Source organism: Mandrillus leucophaeus, unplaced genomic scaffold, assembly GCF_000951045.1.
Source record: "Mandrillus leucophaeus isolate KB7577 unplaced genomic scaffold, Mleu.le_1.0 Scaffold615, whole genome shotgun sequence".
NCBI lineage: Eukaryota > Metazoa > Chordata > Mammalia > Primates > Cercopithecidae > Mandrillus > Mandrillus leucophaeus.
Genome location: NW_012106642.1, coordinates 1,263,913 through 1,283,098, shown reverse-complemented (window position 1 = coordinate 1,283,098; position 19,186 = coordinate 1,263,913). Strand labels below are relative to the sequence as shown.

The window sequence follows — 19,186 nt, the reverse complement described above, 5'->3', positions numbered from 1 at the left end:
GTACCAGGAAAAAGGGACTTTCCTCTACAGTCTGAGTGAGATGAGAGCTTTGATTGTGGTTGAGGGGCAGGGCATGACCTAATAAGAGATAAGTTATTAACATGATATGAAATCTAGAACATGAGTGTGAAGGCAGCATAGAGGAGGAGTAAAGCATTTTTGCTCTAAAGTCAGACTGCATGACATTAGAATCACAGCTCCACATACGGAACTCAATCTTCCTAGACCTATGAAATGGGCATACAAAGAGGACCTTCTTTATAAGCTAGTTGTGAGAATTAAATAAGATAATTTATGTTCCAGTCACCAAATAATTATTCAATACGTATTAAAAACACACAAGATGAAAGATTACCTTTTACAGAGAGGTCTAAGGAAAGCAAGAAAAATTGAAGGCACAAAGAATCTGAAATGGAGAAGCAAGAAACTCATATATTTTCTGAACAAAGGTCTTCAGCCTTCCTGGCAAAGTAGATTCTGCCAATGTATTAGATCTCTAGTGATCTTAGTCTGATATGACCATAATTCCAATACAGAAACAGTAAGGATAAACCTCAATGGTAGGGACATACAGCAGAGAGACTCTGGTTGGCATCTTTAAATATTTATATATTGTGTAGAATAATAACAGAAATACAGAAAACAGCCATAATGATAGTGAACATTTATTGGAGGTTCCCTACACACTGGGGCCTGCCTTAAGTGCTTTTTATGTATTAAGCCATTTAGTACTTATATCAAGCCCAGAAACTCTTATTATCAACATTTTAGGAACAAAGGAACTGAGGCATAGTGAATTCAAATAACTTGGCTGAGTAGCCAAGCTAGCAAGTAGCTAAGGTAGGGCTCAAAGCCTGACCTCCTGGAATGGATAATGCATTACATTGTCTCACTAAGAGAAACGTCCAATGGTAGCCCTCAGACTTTTTTAAAAAAATAAATATATTGACAGTGGGTGAAACAAATGAAATAACTTGAAGAAGAAACAAACTGCAAAAAAGTTTATTTATTAACAATGTAATAATAAATATGTAATTTTTTTTTTAAACCCTAACTCTAGGGGGAGAAAAAGCATTCTTTTTCAACTGATTACAAAAACAATCCTGGAAAGTAAAAGAAATAGTTGTTCAAAATGATCGTATCTGAAATCTTGCTGTAAGCTGTTTCCTTCATCTGTTTCCTCCACTAAAAAAAAAAAAAAGAGAGAGAGAAAGAAAGGAAAAAGAGGTTTAGACTAAACAGAGTCAGAGTTGCAGTGACCTAACAGGAAGTTGGGCTATTCCCAACTGCCAGTGATCTCTGAAGCGACTCTCAGGCTCCCTCTTTGCTCTAACAGACAGCAGAGACTTCAGGCTGGATAACAGTCAAATTCTTACCTCTCTCTTTCACTGCTAGTAAGATCAGACTGCGTTTCTTTCAGTTATTCTTCAATCCCCAGTTTCTTGATCTGTTTCTAAAAGAAGAAGTAGAGAAGATAAATCCTCTCTTCAATACTTGGAAGGAAAAACAAAATCATCTCAACTCCGTTTTGAAAAAAACAGTCCAAGAACTTTCATCAGAGATTTTACTTGTGAGTACCTGGCAATATACTGTCTAGCCCATGAGAAATAACTTCAATTTTTTCTTTCTCGGGGGGAAAAGCAGCGTGCTGAGAGGCAAAGAACTGATAGGGGAGGATCACTGTTTATTTGCCTAAAATGAAAATCAACCCTTCCCTGTAAACAAAGTAAACAAACTGAAATCCAAACTTGAGTTCTCAGTATTTTGCGTTTAATTCTTAAGCAAATTTATGTGCAATGTTTATGATTTTAAACCATAAACATTTTTGTAATGAATTGGTGTATGTAGCTTTTTTATAATTTGAAGATTGTAGTAGAATTCTTTACTAATTGTGCTTAGTTAATTGGAAGTTTTTGGAAGTTTGGTTTACCTTTCCATTTTATTTCGTAACATGTAATAAAGAGACTGTCAGTCTTCTATTCAAATAATCTTTCAATACCATTAGTTGATATTTAAAATGAGGTATAAACATTAAAATAATCGTAATCTAAATTGAATATTTTATGCCAGCATTAACTAATCTCTCTAAGGAAATATTTTACAAGTCTCCAAAGACCAAAGGTTATATTCTGAGATACCTAAACGAGAATACTTACGATCAAGTCTATATTGTGCAATTTTGTAAATTTAAACAATAGATAACATGCCTACATGATGTACTGTTATGTTCCTGTTGATTATAAAATGTTTGCTTCTAGTAAAAAATGAAAGAATATAATACAGCAGTAAACAACCACAGAAATATGAGAGAAACAGTTATTTAATTATGAAAAAGCACTCATTAGTTTAAAATAATTACCAAAAATAAGGGTCAAGAGTACTACCATGTGGGAAAAAAGAAAAGATAAGCAACAGCCACACTGTGACTCAGTGCTCTGGAAATTAGTCACAAAATGACTTTGTATAACATGAGATAATATAACACAAAGGGCAAAACTCAAGCAGGAAACATACTGCACAGAGAGTCACGTTTCATATGTAAAAGCGTAATATTTACATGATGGGCGAAATTTGTGACAATTTTGAGAGATACTGCAAAATTTTTGAACATGAAAAAATCTCCATAACACATTTTAAAGATTATTTTAAATTTATCATTCTAGTGCATGATTATTTCAATATACAGTATCCATATCTCATCTAATCCTTAAACTAAAGAGGGAATAGTCCCTGAAATTTAGTTGAGTATGAAATGTTAATTTGTGGCCTACGGTTTAATAAAATTATACAAAATATAAATAGGGATCAATAAAGACTGAAAAATATTAATGTAAATACAGATAACTAACACAATAAAGTAAAATTTCAAAATAAGAGCAAAGTTTTAAAATATTTATTTTTACCGATTTGAGTAGTTATATTGGAAAACCAAGTTTTTCTACTTCAGGTGACCACAGAATCTTGTTGGAAAAGTTTAATGACATATACTATTATTTGATTTCTGTCTCTATTAGGTATACTGAATTGGGCAAGTTTTTGTTTTGTTTTGTTTGCTTGTTTTTAAGATACAGTCTGATATCTTTTGTTTTACGTCCAATGACTAAATCAAAACTCGTTTTGGAAATGTGGTTCCTGTCCAAATGGATTATGTTATCAACTGGTATTTGATGGTCTGATTGATTGCCTGTATATCATTTGCTTGTTGATTGTGTAACTATTTTGACTAAAATCTTCTGTCATAAAACTTATTGTTAAATTAATAATACATAAAATGAGAACATATTTTGTAACAAACTAATTTTCAAAACAATTTAATTATGTTAAAAATTCATATTCTAATCTTATTTATTTACATCTTTCAAATTCAAGATATAAGTGGGCAAGATGGCAAACTAACGGAGAAAAAAATGCCAACTTTAGAGACTTAATTTAATACCAGAGTGCCTATCCATCTAACCAAATAGTAAATATGCTATCAATTACTTAGGAATGTTTGGTTGATTAAACTCAGTGTCACAAAATTTTAAAGTATCTTTCAACTGATATCTCTACCTAATACAAGAAAAAAATGCAAAATAAACATCCTTACAAAAATAAAAAGGAAGAGACAATATGAAAAGTGAAGACATTAATTAATTAGACTAGGATTTTCAAAAAAATCTTACCAGTATAAATTAATTAAATTGAATTACAATATAGGTTAACATGGGTTAATTATATCATCAATTTACTTTTTCTATGTGGACATGATCTAAGAATTGTACTACAATACAACTCATTTATTCACAATAAAGGCCTTCTACAAACAGCCATCCTTTTTTGTTTACCACCTATAGCAATTAACTCATCGGAAGAATTAAATTTGGCAGTTTGCCTTTTTAAAACACAAATATATTTTCATGCATTAGTGTCAAAGGTAGATTCTCCTATCTTTTATAGAAATATAGCAGCACTATAATTCTTTCTGATTGCTATAGTGTGCATTAGGAGAAACTTGAATTCAAAAGACATGTGTTTCTGGATATCAAATCTCACCAGAAACAGGGAAGTGTTCAAGTATTTCCAGCAAGTACTCTTCATAATAGACCATCTCTCCTGGCTTTCTGAGATCCTCACTGACTGCTTTCTTGGTGTTACGTATCAATGCCAGGGGCCCAGTCTTCCCAGTACCTTTCTCTCCCTGTCTTCACTTCTTCAAGTGTCAGGTGCCGAGTAGAACCACAGCCTGAGATTCAACTACCAGTAACTACCAGTTGTTGAGGGCAACTTCATCACCTCTACTTTTCTTCTTCCTCAAACCAACAATAACAGAAAGTATGGGCCCAAGTCAAATCCACTGTTTTCTCTTTAAGCCTCTATTTGCAATGTTGTGTCCTCTCTTAGTTGGAACAGCGAGGTGTTAAAATTATTTCAAAAACAAAAGAATATAAGGACATCATGGCCCATAATAGAAGTCCCAATGCTGCAATACAACTATCCCAATTGTTCCATATGGAACAATTCTAGGTCTCTGTATAGACTTAGAATTATTGCAAGGAATTGCCCAGTTAATATGTGAGTAAAAAATATTATATGTTGTTGATTAGGGCATAATAAAGCTATTTCAACATCAGAAATGTGAAAGTATTCATCAGTAGGACACTGATAAAATGTAAATAGTTTTTATTACCAAGCACAATGTGCCTTTGACACCCTCCAACTATACCACACACCTTCAAGTGCTGCCACCACACGGCTGCCAACCTAGTCTATCTCTCCTCCTCATCTTGACCCTTATCTATTTCTATCCAGTCCTTGAATTCTATGATAATTCACCTGAAAGCATCACTTCATTCCTCATTCCTCATTTCCCAAGGCTTAAAAGCAGAATAAATCTCAGAAACAGGGTAAGTCTCCAGAATAATGGTGTTTATTATGAATATTTTGGTAATATTTTAAAGTCCATTTAGGAAGCTTCAAAGATTAATTTTCATATCAGAAAATGAATCACAATGGTTATATTAAAATGTAATACAACTTTTTTCTAGTTTTTTGAACATATGGGAAATACTTTAAATTTTTAATATTTTTGTCTGCTAATTCTGTTTTTTATGTCATTTCTATGTCATTTAGACTTTTCTCATTATGAGTTATATTCTACTGCTCTTTGCATCCCTAGTAATTTTGATGTGGTTGCCTAATATTATGAATTTTACCTTATTGGGTGTTGGTGTATGTTGTATTTCTATAAATATCCTTGAGCTCTCTTCTGGGATGTAGTTACGTTACTTAGAAACTGTTTCCTATTTTGTTGTCTTGCTATTAAATTTTGTTAGGCAAGACCAGATAATTGTTTATTCTATGGTTAATTATTTCCTACTACTGATGCAAACAGCTGAGTACTATACTTAATGCTTCATGAACTGAGAGTTTTGCAACTTGGGAACACAAAAATATTCCCTGCTTTACATGTGTGGGCCCCTCTAACCCTTTTAGGTGGTGCTTCCCCCAGTCTTCAGACTTTTCTCTTATGAATGCAACAGATCAACTTTTCTCTTATGAATGCAACAGATCAATATTGAGCTGAAGACTAGAAGTCCATCTGAAGATCTCTGGATCTTTCTTTCTGTATAACTCTGTCCTCTCTGACGTTTGGTACTGTATACCCTAACTACCTCCTGAGACTCTGTCTGCTTTGTCTCCCAAACTGAGAGAGACCACTGGGTTCTTATAGAGTTCCTCCTTCCTGAACTTTCATATAGAAGCTAAACTGAGTCTCCACTCAGTCTGGTGGAACAAATGTACAAATGTGGGGCTAAACACTTGTTTCTTATCTCTATGAAATCACTGCTCTCCACTGACCAATATAATTCATTTTATTTTGCTTTTTTTTTATTTATTTATTTTAGGTGGGTGGAAAAATCCAATCCCTGTTAATACATTGTGGTTAGAAATAGATGGGCTTTTAAAATTGTATTTTCATAACACCTTAAAAAACAAAATATGAATATAGATTTTAAAAATTTAAGGGCACAGGGCCTGCAACTTTTAGTTTGCCTAAATAAGATAAACATACATTTATTGTTTATTGTATCCCAGGAGCTATGTTATATGAGTACATATGTGTTTATACAATGAAGAACATAAGATCACTGTTTCTAGAAAATAGTTATTTCATCTTATATGAGAAGTTTATTGGTTCATTATTTTTTCTAAATAAAAATAGCTATTCAGGAAGCTAAAATCTCACTCCCTTCTATATTTTAGATTACAAATGAGCTCCACATGCTTAAAATCAGTCAAGTGGTCACTTGTTCAACAGGCACTTCCCACTTGTCAGACAATGAGTGCTCAGGGTTAGGTACCTAGAGTTTTATCAGAAATTACAAATTGCTTTTCCCAATAGTTTCCTATCACAATTTCTTGTAATTGTCTTTCCTTCCCTGCTTCTTGGCTACTTTCATATGAAGAAAGCTGGGTAAAGTAAATACAAATTACAACTTTCTCTTGTTGTGAAAGGAAGCTTCAGGTGCTTCCTGCTCAATTTTTTTGCACCACTTGAGGCAAACAGATAATCCCAAATAAATGACAAACGTAGTAGACATCATTTATATTAGCATTGGAATTTGATTTTATAGCTATGTGAACATTATTCGAGATCTTATATATCTCATTTGAGTTATGTGGTTTTAATCTCATTTAGCAAAGCTATTTAGTCAATGAAGAAAGGAAATTGGTACGCATTAAAGAAATGATCTGGTGCTAATGTGAGTTTTCAAAAAAATTAAGATAAGCATGTTTTAAGAGATATCTGGGCTTTCCTTTTAGTGTCAGTAATTTTATTCTAATTCTAGACTTCCCAGAATTAACTTTTCTTAGTATGTTTTTTTCTTAAGGAACAGCGGAAGAATGTGCCAAATGAGGAAAGATGTTTAATCTAGGGGAATGTGGACTAGCCTCAATTCCCATAACAAGAGATATCTGTTTTTCTATATGTGGTAAGCGCTGGGTAACTCTTTTCAAGCCTTTTTAAAGTTTGCAAATATTAATAAGAGCCCTCAAAAAAGCAAAAAGTTTCTGAGATGCCAATGTTTGCCATATCACTATTCTGTCCGTATTACTCTCCCCACCACCACTTACCTGCATTCGATATTATCATCTAGTACAGAGATAAGGAAGATATAAGCTTCCCTAATAGGTGCCAGAAGCCTCTTCTGTAAAAGACATGGGGAGACCATGGATGATCTCCAAAAATGTAAGTGAAAAAATATCTCTGCAAGTATATACTTGCACTTTAGAAGGGAGCTTATACCTTTTTTCCAGCTCTCTCAGAATCTTACACACCACCATGAAAGCTATATTTGAGACCTACTTTAATATCCAAGGATAACAGTATATATAACTAGAATCAAAAAGAGTGTCAATCAATGATATATCCTGAAGAAGACAACACAAATATTTTAAAGACACAATATTTTATAACATTTATAATATAATAAACACAATATTTTAAAATATTTTTAAAAATTTTAAAAACTTGACATGGGGAGGAAGTTGGGGAGTGGGGAATTAAGATATTCTATGGATAAAGAAATCTCCAATAAAGAAGAAGACTTTATATTTTTGAAAGCCAAGGAAGAGATTAAACCATTTTAAGATTTCTTCAGTTCTATCATTATACTTGAATAAGCAGATTCAATTTTAATATCTTTAAAGCTGAGCATTAACCATGTACTTTTTATATATTAATCCTTTGAAAGATATGAAAAGTGTACCATGTGACAAATTTTCATCATTTATAAAGTAATGAGGATTTGATGTAACTTACAAAAAATCAAATCTCTGGTCACTATTCCCAGAAAATTACAATCGAATGAGTTAGGTAGGGCATTAAACAAGAAAACATCTGATTTCTGATGATATGATTATGTGTTGGGTAGGATTTTGATAGGAAAGAGATGAATGGCAATTCAGACTAAGTGGTCTTTATAAAAATGTAAAATAATGAGCATTAAACATGTGAAACAAAGAGAACTATTTATTGGATTCTGTAAATAAAGTGGCACCAATTGCCTGTCATTCTCAGGAACCATAGTTCTCATCCTGCGTGGGATTTTTTCTGTTTGAATGGAAGTGATTGAAGATCAACTTCTTAATGACTCCTGGGCGACCATGACTCAGCTGCCCTGACTCTTCGTTCCTTTAGAGTGATTCAGAGCAGTTGATCACGATGTCATCTGGGCAGATGGTTGTAGTCACTAACAGCTGTAGTTCCTCTCTTGAACCAAACTCAGACCCCTCCCACATACTGTCATTAGAAGCAATCATGAATTCTTAGCTTTTTCACATTAAGGCTTATTTTTACTACTAAAAATCCTCTCCTTAATAGGAGTGAAAACATTGATCATTATTTATCATGTTTATTGTACTTAAAGATAAAACTTTTAAATAGTATTTGAAACTATAACATTTTTCTAAGCAGAAAGTTTTCTAATTCATCATAAATCTGAAACCAAAAGGTTCTAGAAATCCAATCTCAGGTATTGTGAGTGTAAATTTTGCCCCCTTTTTTCCCTAAATATAATAAAGTAACATTTTTGTGAGCAATTCCCATACCTGAGTGAACATTTTGCTCTCCTTTTGTCATACCACAAGTTGAGATCATTAGAAGCAGAAAGTTGAGAAGTCTCCAATATTTTTGTCTAGACAGAGATAAAATCTGATGGAAACAGGCCTTCAGGAGAAATGAAGAAACTGAGTTGATCTTTTTAGCTATTAATCCTTAAAATTTTTTAAAAAGGTAATACCATTTGCTTACTTAACTCAATAACAGGTACCTAGAAGAGCAAATACAAAAAGCAGGTAAAATAGCCAAAAGTAGCCACAGGTCTCTCTATCTCTATATATCATTCCCATTTTTAATATGTGTGGTAATTATAATAGAGAAATACACATTTAATATATTATTCTTTTTTTCTCCTCTCACGCCAAAAATTCATTGTATTATCTTGCATTCATTTTTTATTCCATTTCCTTTCATTTGGAGCTACCAGCTTTCGTAGTTGTGCAGAATTTTATTCTTGAAAACCTTTATTTGGTTCAGACATGTAATACTAACTTTTATTTGTTTTTTTTTTCCCCCTTCTGAAGGAAATGACAGTAACATACCATAAAGAGCTTTGCTTTTAAACAAATTGAGTTAGTATGGAAATCAGAGTAATTTTGATGAAGAAAGGTGAATTCATTCAAAGAAAACAATGTAATCTTTCTCTGAAAAAAAAAAAAAAACTTACAAATTTAACTATAAAGTCCAGACAAAATACTTTCATTCATTTTTAGAGAGTTTTAGTAGTTATGGACAACTATACATAGAACAGGCATAATAAAATACTGTTCATTACTATAAAAAGAAACATTGGCATTATTTCCTTTATTATGTGTTTCTTTTTTATTTCAATTTGTTCGTTGTATTCTTGATAGTGGAAATCTATAGTATATCATATTCTCTTCCGATTTCAATTGCAAATTTTAAGAAATGTGTTTACATGTTTACATTTGCCTTGTTCTTACTTTTCTAATGATCTCTTCTCCTCCTTCCCCCTTATTGCCTCCCAGTTTCACTTCTCCACTTCCAGAGCTCACACTCCTCTCTTAACTGGCAATAAATATTAATATTTCCTGTTATTTGATAGGATAAAATTTTTACCTATCAAAAATATAAACATCAAAAATAATTTTGTTTTAATTAAATTTCTTAACTTTGGCTCAAAGCATTACATAAAAATTTGTTTTAATTAATTTAATTTATTTTTGTTTTAATTAAGTTTAAATATGTTTCTTAACTTTAGCTCAAACATTAAATAAACATTTCCTAGTTATGGTTTAATGAAATGTTAATTTCTAGAGATTGTAAGTAATCTGAAATTTACTTTAGGTGATAAAAAGGAAAATATTTCTGAGAATAGCGTGTCTTTCTGAAGCTTGCAGTTGCCCTTTCCTTGAATGGTCACAATTCCTGTGTCTGAGTTGAAACATTGCCAATATGCAAATGTAAAACTCTGGGGTGAAAAAATCAATTTCCTGAGCTTCAGTTTTTGTATTTTAAAAACCTGGATATTTCAGATACTTATTTCTATGACCGTTTTTAGCTCTAGCAGTATATAAATGTGTGACCTCGCCTCCATTTTAGCTTTAAAATTATTTAAATAAATAGTTTGCATATGCTATATGCTATTGGGTTATAACATAAAAATATATACTCGTTTTGCCTGGCATTGCTATTTCCTCCCCATGAGACTTTTTTTTTAATACTATGAATAACAAAAATATTAATTCTATACAGTGAATAGTTTTATTCTTGGAAGAGACTTCCCTCCTTTAAAAAAAAAAACCATGTACAATTACTTTTGTACTTAAAAGAGTGAAACAATTATTTTTCTTTTCTTTCTTTTTTTTTTTTTTTTTTTTGAAACAGGGTCTGCCTCTGTCACCCAGGCTGGAGTGCAGTGGCACGATCTCGGCTCACTGCAACCTCCGCCTCCCGAGTTCAAGCGATTCTCCTACCTCAGCCTCCGAGGAGCTGTGATTACAGGCGCAACCACGACCGGCTTATTTTTGTGTTTTTAGTAGAGATGGGGTTTCATCATGTGGGCCAGACTGGTCTTTAACTCCTGACCTGAGGTGATCCGCCCGCCTCGGCCTCCCAAAGTGCTGGTTTTATAGACGTGAGTTACTGCACCTGGCCAAGAGAAACAATTATTTTTTCTTATCAGTGAGATTTTCACAATCTAAAATGTAGAAAGAGTTGTGATTTGATTCATGAAGGTTAAGAAATTTTTCATCAAGTAATTCTCCAGAAAACTATTACTTCCTGTAAAAAGAGCCAAATCCAAAAAGAAGTTTCCCTTTAGCGAGTCTTTTTTTTTTTTTTTTTTTTCTTTTAATGAAGTTTAGCTTTGTTGCCCAGGCTGAAGCTGAAGCGCAGTGGCGCTATCTTGCTATCTCAGCTCACTGAAACCTCCACCTCCTGGGCTCAAGCTAGCCAGTCTTTTAGTCAACATGATTAGTCAGCAAATCTGCAATTACAATGGAGGTTTGATTTTTGTTTGTTTTTAAGCCTCTCTGTGTTTGTAATATTAATTTACTTTTCAAGTTTAGAATGTTTTGCTTCATTGTTTCCCATATTTTAATCTGTGTAAATATTTTACACTTTAAAATTATAAGTGTAATTTAAGTGTAAATATTTTGTGCTTTAAAATTATAATCTCAAAATTTCACTCTTACGGTAAAAATTAAGCATTGCTTTAATGTCAGGACAATTTTAATGATAAGAAATGGGGATTTCCCATGGGCTTATATTATTGATATCCTCTCATCCCCTAAGCATCCTTCAATCAAAAAAAAATTTTAAGTTGGTTAATAGCTCCTTTGTGAAAGCAAAAACAGCAAAACAACTGTGAGTTTATATTTGGCTGCTGATGGGAAAACGTCACAGCACAGGTAGCATAAATAATTAGCTTAAATTTATTAGCCCGCATTATACAAAATACAGAGGTAAGCAGCTTCAAGACTGGTTCCTTCAACAAGGAACGGGTTTTTTCCTATGTTTTTATTTCCATCATTCACAGCAGATGAATTTTATTTTTAGTTTGTCTGCCTCAATGTTAAAAGGTAACAGCTTCAGTAACAGGTGTTACTTACAGACAGGACAAATACAAGGAGGAGTTATCTTGTGGTTCTTCCCATATAGCTGCATTCACAGCAAGGAGAATTTTCAAAATCACTCCATCCCCAACCATGCAGCTACATCCCTTCTCAACTTGTTAGCCAGAGTTCATATAGAAATATCTAAACCAAACACTATAAAGTTAATGGAATCACCATGATCAATGTGGGTTAATGGTGATTTATTCCTTAGGTAGGTGTAGGCTAACCTTCTCTGAGAGCTGGATTTATGAACATATTAAAGAGTCTTCTCACTCTAATGTAGCAGAGAATGTTTCACGAGCAAACGAATCAGATGACTAAACTTTTTTTTAAGTAGAAGAGAAATTATGAAAATGAATTCATAATCTCATTGACCTAAAGTATTTTCTGTTACCAAACCATCTTTTTCTCCATGAACACCAAGTTTTACTTGGTTGATCTTAAAGTATGCATCTATTTTTGAGCACAGCATTTCATGTCATGTGGATTATTCCCAAATTATCTTCTAATCATTATCACTGCCAGTTTAACTTAGTGTATATTAAATTTGGTAGATATATAATAATTTTCATTATGTTGGAACCTACATTGTTTAAAATGTAATTTTATTTTCTCTAGTAAAATAAACATGAACGTGCACATAACCATTTTAGCATTTTTAATTCCAAAGTGTGATATTCCTAATTTGAAGTATTATCTACATTTCTAAACATTGAAAGAACACATGTAGAAAAAAATGATTAGTTGATGATTAAGTAATAAACCATTTATATATTTCCTCTTACAAACACCTTTCAAAGTCTTGCTTCTTTTGTTATCTCTGTCCAGTTAATAAAATACAATCATTCAAATATTAAATTCCTGTATGTGGAGGGGAGAAATGCTGAATTTTTAAGGCAGCAGCAGTTACTATTAATTTATAGCTGGGATTCCAGCAGCCGAGAATTTTTTTTTTTTTTTTTTTTTTTTTTTTGAGACTAAGTCTCACCCTGTCACCCAGGCTGGAGTGCAGTGGTGCTATCTCAGCTCACTGCAACCTCCATCTCCCGGGTTCAGGTGATTCTCCTGCCTCAGCCTCCCAGGTAGCTGGGTTTACAGGCACATGCCACCACGCCCAGCTAATTTTTATACTTTTAGTAGAGACGGGGTTTCACCATATTGGTTAGGCTGGTCTCAAACTCCTGACTTTGTGACCAGCCACCTCGGCCTCCCAAAGTGCTGGGATAACAGGCGTGAGCCACAGCTCCTGGCCCCAGAAATCTTTTAATGCTAAATTATTAATGCTCCATTTTATTTTGCCTAGAGAAAACACCAAACCTTCACATTTTTAAAAGTCTGCTACTTCTTGTCATTCTGAAGGACAATCTCAATCTCTTTCTCACGTACAAAATTTAATCACAGCAAGAAATTTTTCTCCTTCCTATCAGCTCTTCAGTAACTTTCTCATTTCTCTCTCTCTGTTTCTCTGTTTCTTTGTCCCCCTCCAGCAAAACACACACACACACACATTCATTACACACACTTTGAAAACGTATTTGTATCTCCCACCAAGAAAACCTATCATTTTAATGGAAAATACAACTTTTCTCAGCCCACAGTTAAACTCTTTTCACCTGTGCCTGGGATCGCATCTGCTATTCATTTTACTTTTCTTACAGCTTTTAACTCTCCCTTTTTAACCACATAAAACTATAACCTTCACAAAATTTTTCCCTTCAAATTCTGCTACTTTTCAGCACAGATTTATAAAATAACATCCTAAATTTCTATTTACGTAGCCTCGGTTCCTGTTCCTACCCCATCTCACTTGCTGCTGCCCCCTCACACTAAAAGATTTTATGAGGTTACTCATGATGCCATTGTCATTAAATCCCATGTTACCCCTTCCCTTCTGGAACACTCTGTGCTTTAGACATCGTTGACTCATGATAATTTCTGGAAATACTCACTTCCCTTAGTGTTTGTGTATCTGCAGCTCCCCAGGTTTTCTCCTGCTTCGCTGGCCGTTTCCTCTGTTTTCTCATACTTGTTTTTCTCCTGGTTGTTCACAATTCACCTTCTAGGATATTCCTTCCCAATCTTCACAGTCACCTCATACCCACGATGAGGATTACATGAGTTAATATTTGTAAAAGCATTCAGGAGAGTGCTTGCTTCATATCAAATACTATATATACTTGTTAAATAAATAGATCTCATTCACCCCACGAAACAATGATAGTTTATCTCCTGATTCTCACGTTTTTGTCTCCAGCAGAGACCTCTATTCTGAGCCATATCTATATATGGGGCTTTTTGTTTCATAGTTCCACTGGAGGTTTCAGAAATCCTTCAAACTCAAACTACCTCACCTTGAATTAATCACCTTCCTAGGGCTATGTGCTTTTTTATTTTAGGCTCCCAAGTCAGTGTCAGGAACAATTAATTGACGCCTTTGCTAAAGTCAGACCCTCACTGTAGGTGTCCTTGATGCCTCTCTCTTCCTCACTTGCCTTATCATTTTAATCATAAAAGTCTCTTCAATTTACTCTTGAATTTTCTCACAAATTAGACCACTATTTTCAATATTGCATTACAAATCATAGATAATTCTTATCCTCAAACTTCTGGCTTTCTGATATTCCAGAATATACTTCAAATTGCTCCGTGAAAACTTTCAAGTATACATGTTAGGAAAACTTTTTAGTTTTATGTCTTATAGTTTTTGAGTGTGTGCGATAAGTATTTGTGATGTTATGATATGAAATATGGAGAAGATATATGAAAATGTGTCTGAATATTTTTACATAATATGTTGCTTGTGGTCACTTGTGCTTCAGAATCTGAAGCATCTTGAATGATCTGTCATTACTTAATCCTATCTCTTAAACTGACTTTTTAATTAAAGGTTTATAGTATTTTCTTTTTTTTCTTTCTTTCTTTTTTTTTTTTTGTTGAGATTGAGTCTCACTCTGTCACCCAGGCTGGAGTGCAGTGACACAATCTCAGCTCACTGCAACCTCCACCTCCTGGGATCAAGTTTTTCTCCCGCCTCAGCCTCCCAAGTAGCTGGGACTACAGGTGCATATCACCACACCAGGCTAGTTTTTGTACTTTTAGTAGAGATGGGGTTTAACCGCATTGACCAGCCTGGTCTCAAACTGCTAACCTCAAGTGATCCGCCCACTTCGGGCTCCCAAAGTGTTGGGATTACAAGCGTGAGCCACCCCACCTGGCCGGTTTATTATTTTGTTTTAAGAAAATTTATTACATAAAAGAAGTCATCTCTTTATTTGACTTACATCTGTAAAATTTCTCACAGATTTTGCTCATTCTTTGTCCCAATTTATCAAGCTTTCTTTCCAAGTTTTCAGAAGTTTTTGATATTTCACTTTACCAAGGATCTACCTTCATAATACTGTTTCCTTCCAGTTCACAGCTGTCATATTATTAACAGCATTAATCCCCCTACACTGAATACGCAGTGGGGCTTCTTTGATTTTGATCATACTATGATATGATTTATTAACACACTATGTTTTTTCCATCTTATTTTGCAATTTTTTGCAGTGAGGTAAGGATCTTACTCTTTCTGTTTAGTATGAAGCTCAAATAGTTAAGGGTTATAAATGAGGATGATGTGGCCGGGCACGGTGGCTCACACCTGTTATCCTAGCACTTTGGGAGGCCGAGGCGGGCGGATTGCCTGAGCTCAGGAGTTTGAGACCAACCTGGGCAATATGGTGAAACCCCGTCTCTACTAAAATACAACAACAACAACAACAACAACAAATTAGCCAGGCGTGGTGGTAGATGCCTGTAGTCCCAGCTACTTGGGAGGCTGAGGCAGGAGAATTACTTGAACCCGGGAGGTGGAAGTTGCAGTAAGCCAAGATCGAACCAGTGCCCTCCAGTCTGGTGAAAGAGCGAGGCTCTGTCTCAAAAAAAAAAAAAAAAAAGAAAACGACATAATGGGTGGTGGTTGTGATGTTAAAGATGTCAGGAATTCTCTCAACAAGCATGTTGAATGCAAAACATGTTTATTCAGTTTGAGGATAAACTGGACTCTGCTTTCCATTAACAATCTCTTCCATCCTCCACCATTTCTTTTTTTCTGTTGTCTGATTTGGAATAAAGCACATCTAGCCTTTTGAAAACAAATGGGCCATTTTTTTTCTAGCTTTCTATCTACTTTCATGAAACTTTATCTGAAGGCATTTTCTACTTCTGGAAAAAATCACAGATGTGGGAGTTTCCAATAGTGGATTAAATTTTGCTGAGGAAAATGCACTAAGGTTACACACTATCTGCTGTGTTATTTACACATTCTCTTCACTCATCATAAACACAAATAGGCTTAATAACCTCATTTAACAAATGGAAAACTGAATCTTATAGACGGTTAGTGTGTTTTTCCACTAAAAAGTTAGTAATCAAACTTAGATCTTTTTTTATGCCTTTCCTATGTCCATTCTATCCATCTCACTTTTTTACACTACCTTGCCCTACATGTAAAATAACATCAATATATTTATTTGCTCCTTCTCATTTTGTTTTAATTCTTATGTTATTTTGAAAGGAAAAAAAAAGAGTCTACAAGGGCATACCTAGAACTTTATTATCACTGGTCCTTACTTTACATTCTCACACTCTGTAAAATATTTCTTTAATGTACTCACGGACATTATACTGTCCAAGTAGCAATCACTTAATGTTTACTGAAATCCAAATGAACAACTGATAAAATTTGAAAGAACATACACATACACGCGCGCGCGCGCACACACACACACACACACTCCATTTAGGCAAAGGTACAAATAAACACTTTCATATGCTCATAAGTGTATGTTGATATTATATCTCTGAATGACAATTTTTAATACATATTAATATTATTAACATGTTTAAATATTAGACCCAATAATTCTTCTCCTGTGAATTTACCATAAATAAGTAACTGTCAAAGTTTTGAAACATTAAACCACAAAAACACTTTTGCATGAATACTTGTAATTGCAAAAATAGATATTGCCCAAAAATATGAGAATGGTAACATAAATTTTTAAATATCCCCCCAAAAATTATGCAGCCATTAAATGAGGTTATGCAAGTCAGTTTGGAAAGTTATTAATTTTTTTTATTATACTTTAAGTTCTGGGGTACATGTGCAGAACGTGCAGGTTTGTCACATAGGTATACAAGTGCCATAGTGGTTTGCTGCACCCATCAATCCATCATCTACATTAGGTATTTCTCCTAATGCTATCCCTCCCTTAGTCCCACAAACCCCCAACAGGCCAGGGTGTGTGATGTTCCCCTCCTTGTGTCCATGTGTTCTCATTGTTCAACTCCCACTTGTGAGAGAGAATATGTGGTGTTTGGTTTTCTGTTCCTGTGTTAGTTTGTTGAGAATGATGGTTTCCAGCCTCATCCATTTCCCTGCAAAGGACATGAACACATCCTTTGTTATGGCTGCAGAGTATTCCATGGTTTTTATGTGCCACATTTTCTTTATCCAATCTGTCATTGTCAAGCATTTGAGTTGGTTCCAAGTCTTTGCAATTGTGAATAGTGCTGCAATAAACATACTTGTGCATATGTCTTTATAGTAGAATGATTTATAATCCTTTGGGTATATACCCAGTAATGGGATTGCTGAGTCAAATGGTATTTTTGGTTATAGATACTTGAGGAATCACCACACTGTCTTCCACAATGGTTGAACTAGTTTACAGTCCCACCAACAGTGCAAAAGCACTCCTATTACTCCACATCCTCTCCAGCATCTGTTGTTTCTTGACTTTTTAATGATTGCTATTCTAATGGGTGTGAGATGGTATCTCATTGTGGATTTGATTTGCATTTCTCTAATGACCAGTGATGATGAGCTTCTCTTCATGTGTTTGTTGGTTGCATAAATGTCTTCTTTTGAGAAGTGTTTGTTCATATCTTTCATCCACTTTCTGATGGGGTTGTTTTTTTTTTTCTTGTAAATTTGTTTAAGTTCTTTGCAGATTCTGGATATTAGCCCTTTGTCAGATGGATAGATTGCAAAACTTTTCTCCCATTCTGTAGGTTGCCTGTTCACTCTGATGATAGTTTCTTTTGCTGTGCAGAAGCTCTTTGGTTTAATTAGATCCCATTTGTCAATTTTGGCTTTTGTTGCCATTGCTTTTGGTGCTTTAGTGATGAAGTCTTCGGCCACACGTATGTCCTGAATGGTATTGCCTAGGTTTTCTTCTAGGGTTCTATGTTTTTAGGACTTACATTTAATTTAATGTATCTTGAGTTAATTTTTATATAAGGTATAAGGAAGGGGTCCAGTTTCTGTTTTCTGCATATGGCTAGCCAGTTTTCCCAACACCATTTATTAAATAGGGAATCCTTTCCCCATTGCTGGCTTTTGTCAGGTGTGTCAAACATAAGATGGATGTAGATGTGTGGTATTATCTCTGAGGCCTCTGTTGTGTTCCATTGGTCTTTATATCTGCTTTGGTACCAGTACCATGCTGTTTTGGTTACTGTAGCCTTGTAGTATAGTTAGAAGTCAGGTAGCGTGATGCCTCCAGCTTTGTTCTTTTTGCTTAGGATTGTCTTGGCTATACGGGCTGTTTATTGGCTCCATATGAAATTTAAAGTAGTTTGATCTTCTAATTCTGTGAAGAATTAAATGGTAGCTTGATGGGAATAGCATTGAATCTATAAATTACTTTGGGCAGTGTGACCATTTTCATGATATTGATTCTTCCTATCCACGAGCATGAAATGATTTTCCATTTGTTTGTGTCCTCTCTTATTTCCTTGAGCAGTGGTTTGTAGATCTCTTTGAAGAGGTCCTTCACATCCCTTGTGAGTTGTATTCCTAGATATTTTATTATCTTTGTAGCAACTGTGAATGGGAGTTCACTCATGATTTGGCTATTTGTCTGTTATTGGTGTATAAGAATGCTTGTGATTTTTTCACCTTGATTTTGCATCCTGAGACTTTGCTGAAGTTGCTTTTCAGCTTAAGGAGATTTTGTGCTGAGACAATGGTGTTTTCTAAATATACAATCATGTCATCTGCAAACAGAGAAAATTTGACTTCCTGTCTCCCTATTCGAATACACTTTATTTCTTTCACTTGCCTGATTGCCCTGGCCAGAACTTCCAACACTATGTTTAATAGGAGTGGTGAGAGAGCATCCTTGTCTTGTGCCAGTTTTCAAAGAGAATGTGTCTAGGTTTTGCCCATTCAGTATGTTATTGGCTGTGGTTTTGTCATAAATATCTCTTATTATTTTGAGATACACTCCATCAATACCAAGTTTATTGAGAGTATTTAGCATAAAGCCATGTTGAATTTTATTGAAGGTCTTTTCTGCATCTATTGAGATAATCATGCGGTTTTTGTCATTGGTTCTGTTTATGTGATGGATTAAGTTTATTGATTTGTGTATGTTGAACCAGTCTTGCATCCCAGGGATGAAACCGACTTGGTCATGGGGGATAAGCTTTTTGATGTGCTGCTAGATTCTGT

At 34.3% G+C, this 19,186-nt stretch overlaps 1 protein-coding gene across 2 annotated transcripts in view; it reads left to right on the top strand.

Moving 5' to 3' along the window:
* Positions 1 to 1,265: 1,265 nt before the first annotated feature.
* TFPI (tissue factor pathway inhibitor (lipoprotein-associated coagulation inhibitor)) overlaps positions 1,266 to 19,186 on the top strand; it is a 98,470-nt gene continuing 80,549 nt past the window's right edge. For both annotated transcript variants that reach the window (XM_012000078.1, XM_012000080.1), the window contains exon 1: positions 1,266 to 1,570. The gene's annotated coding sequence lies outside the window, so the exon portion shown is untranslated. The remainder of the gene's footprint in view (positions 1,571 to 19,186) is intronic.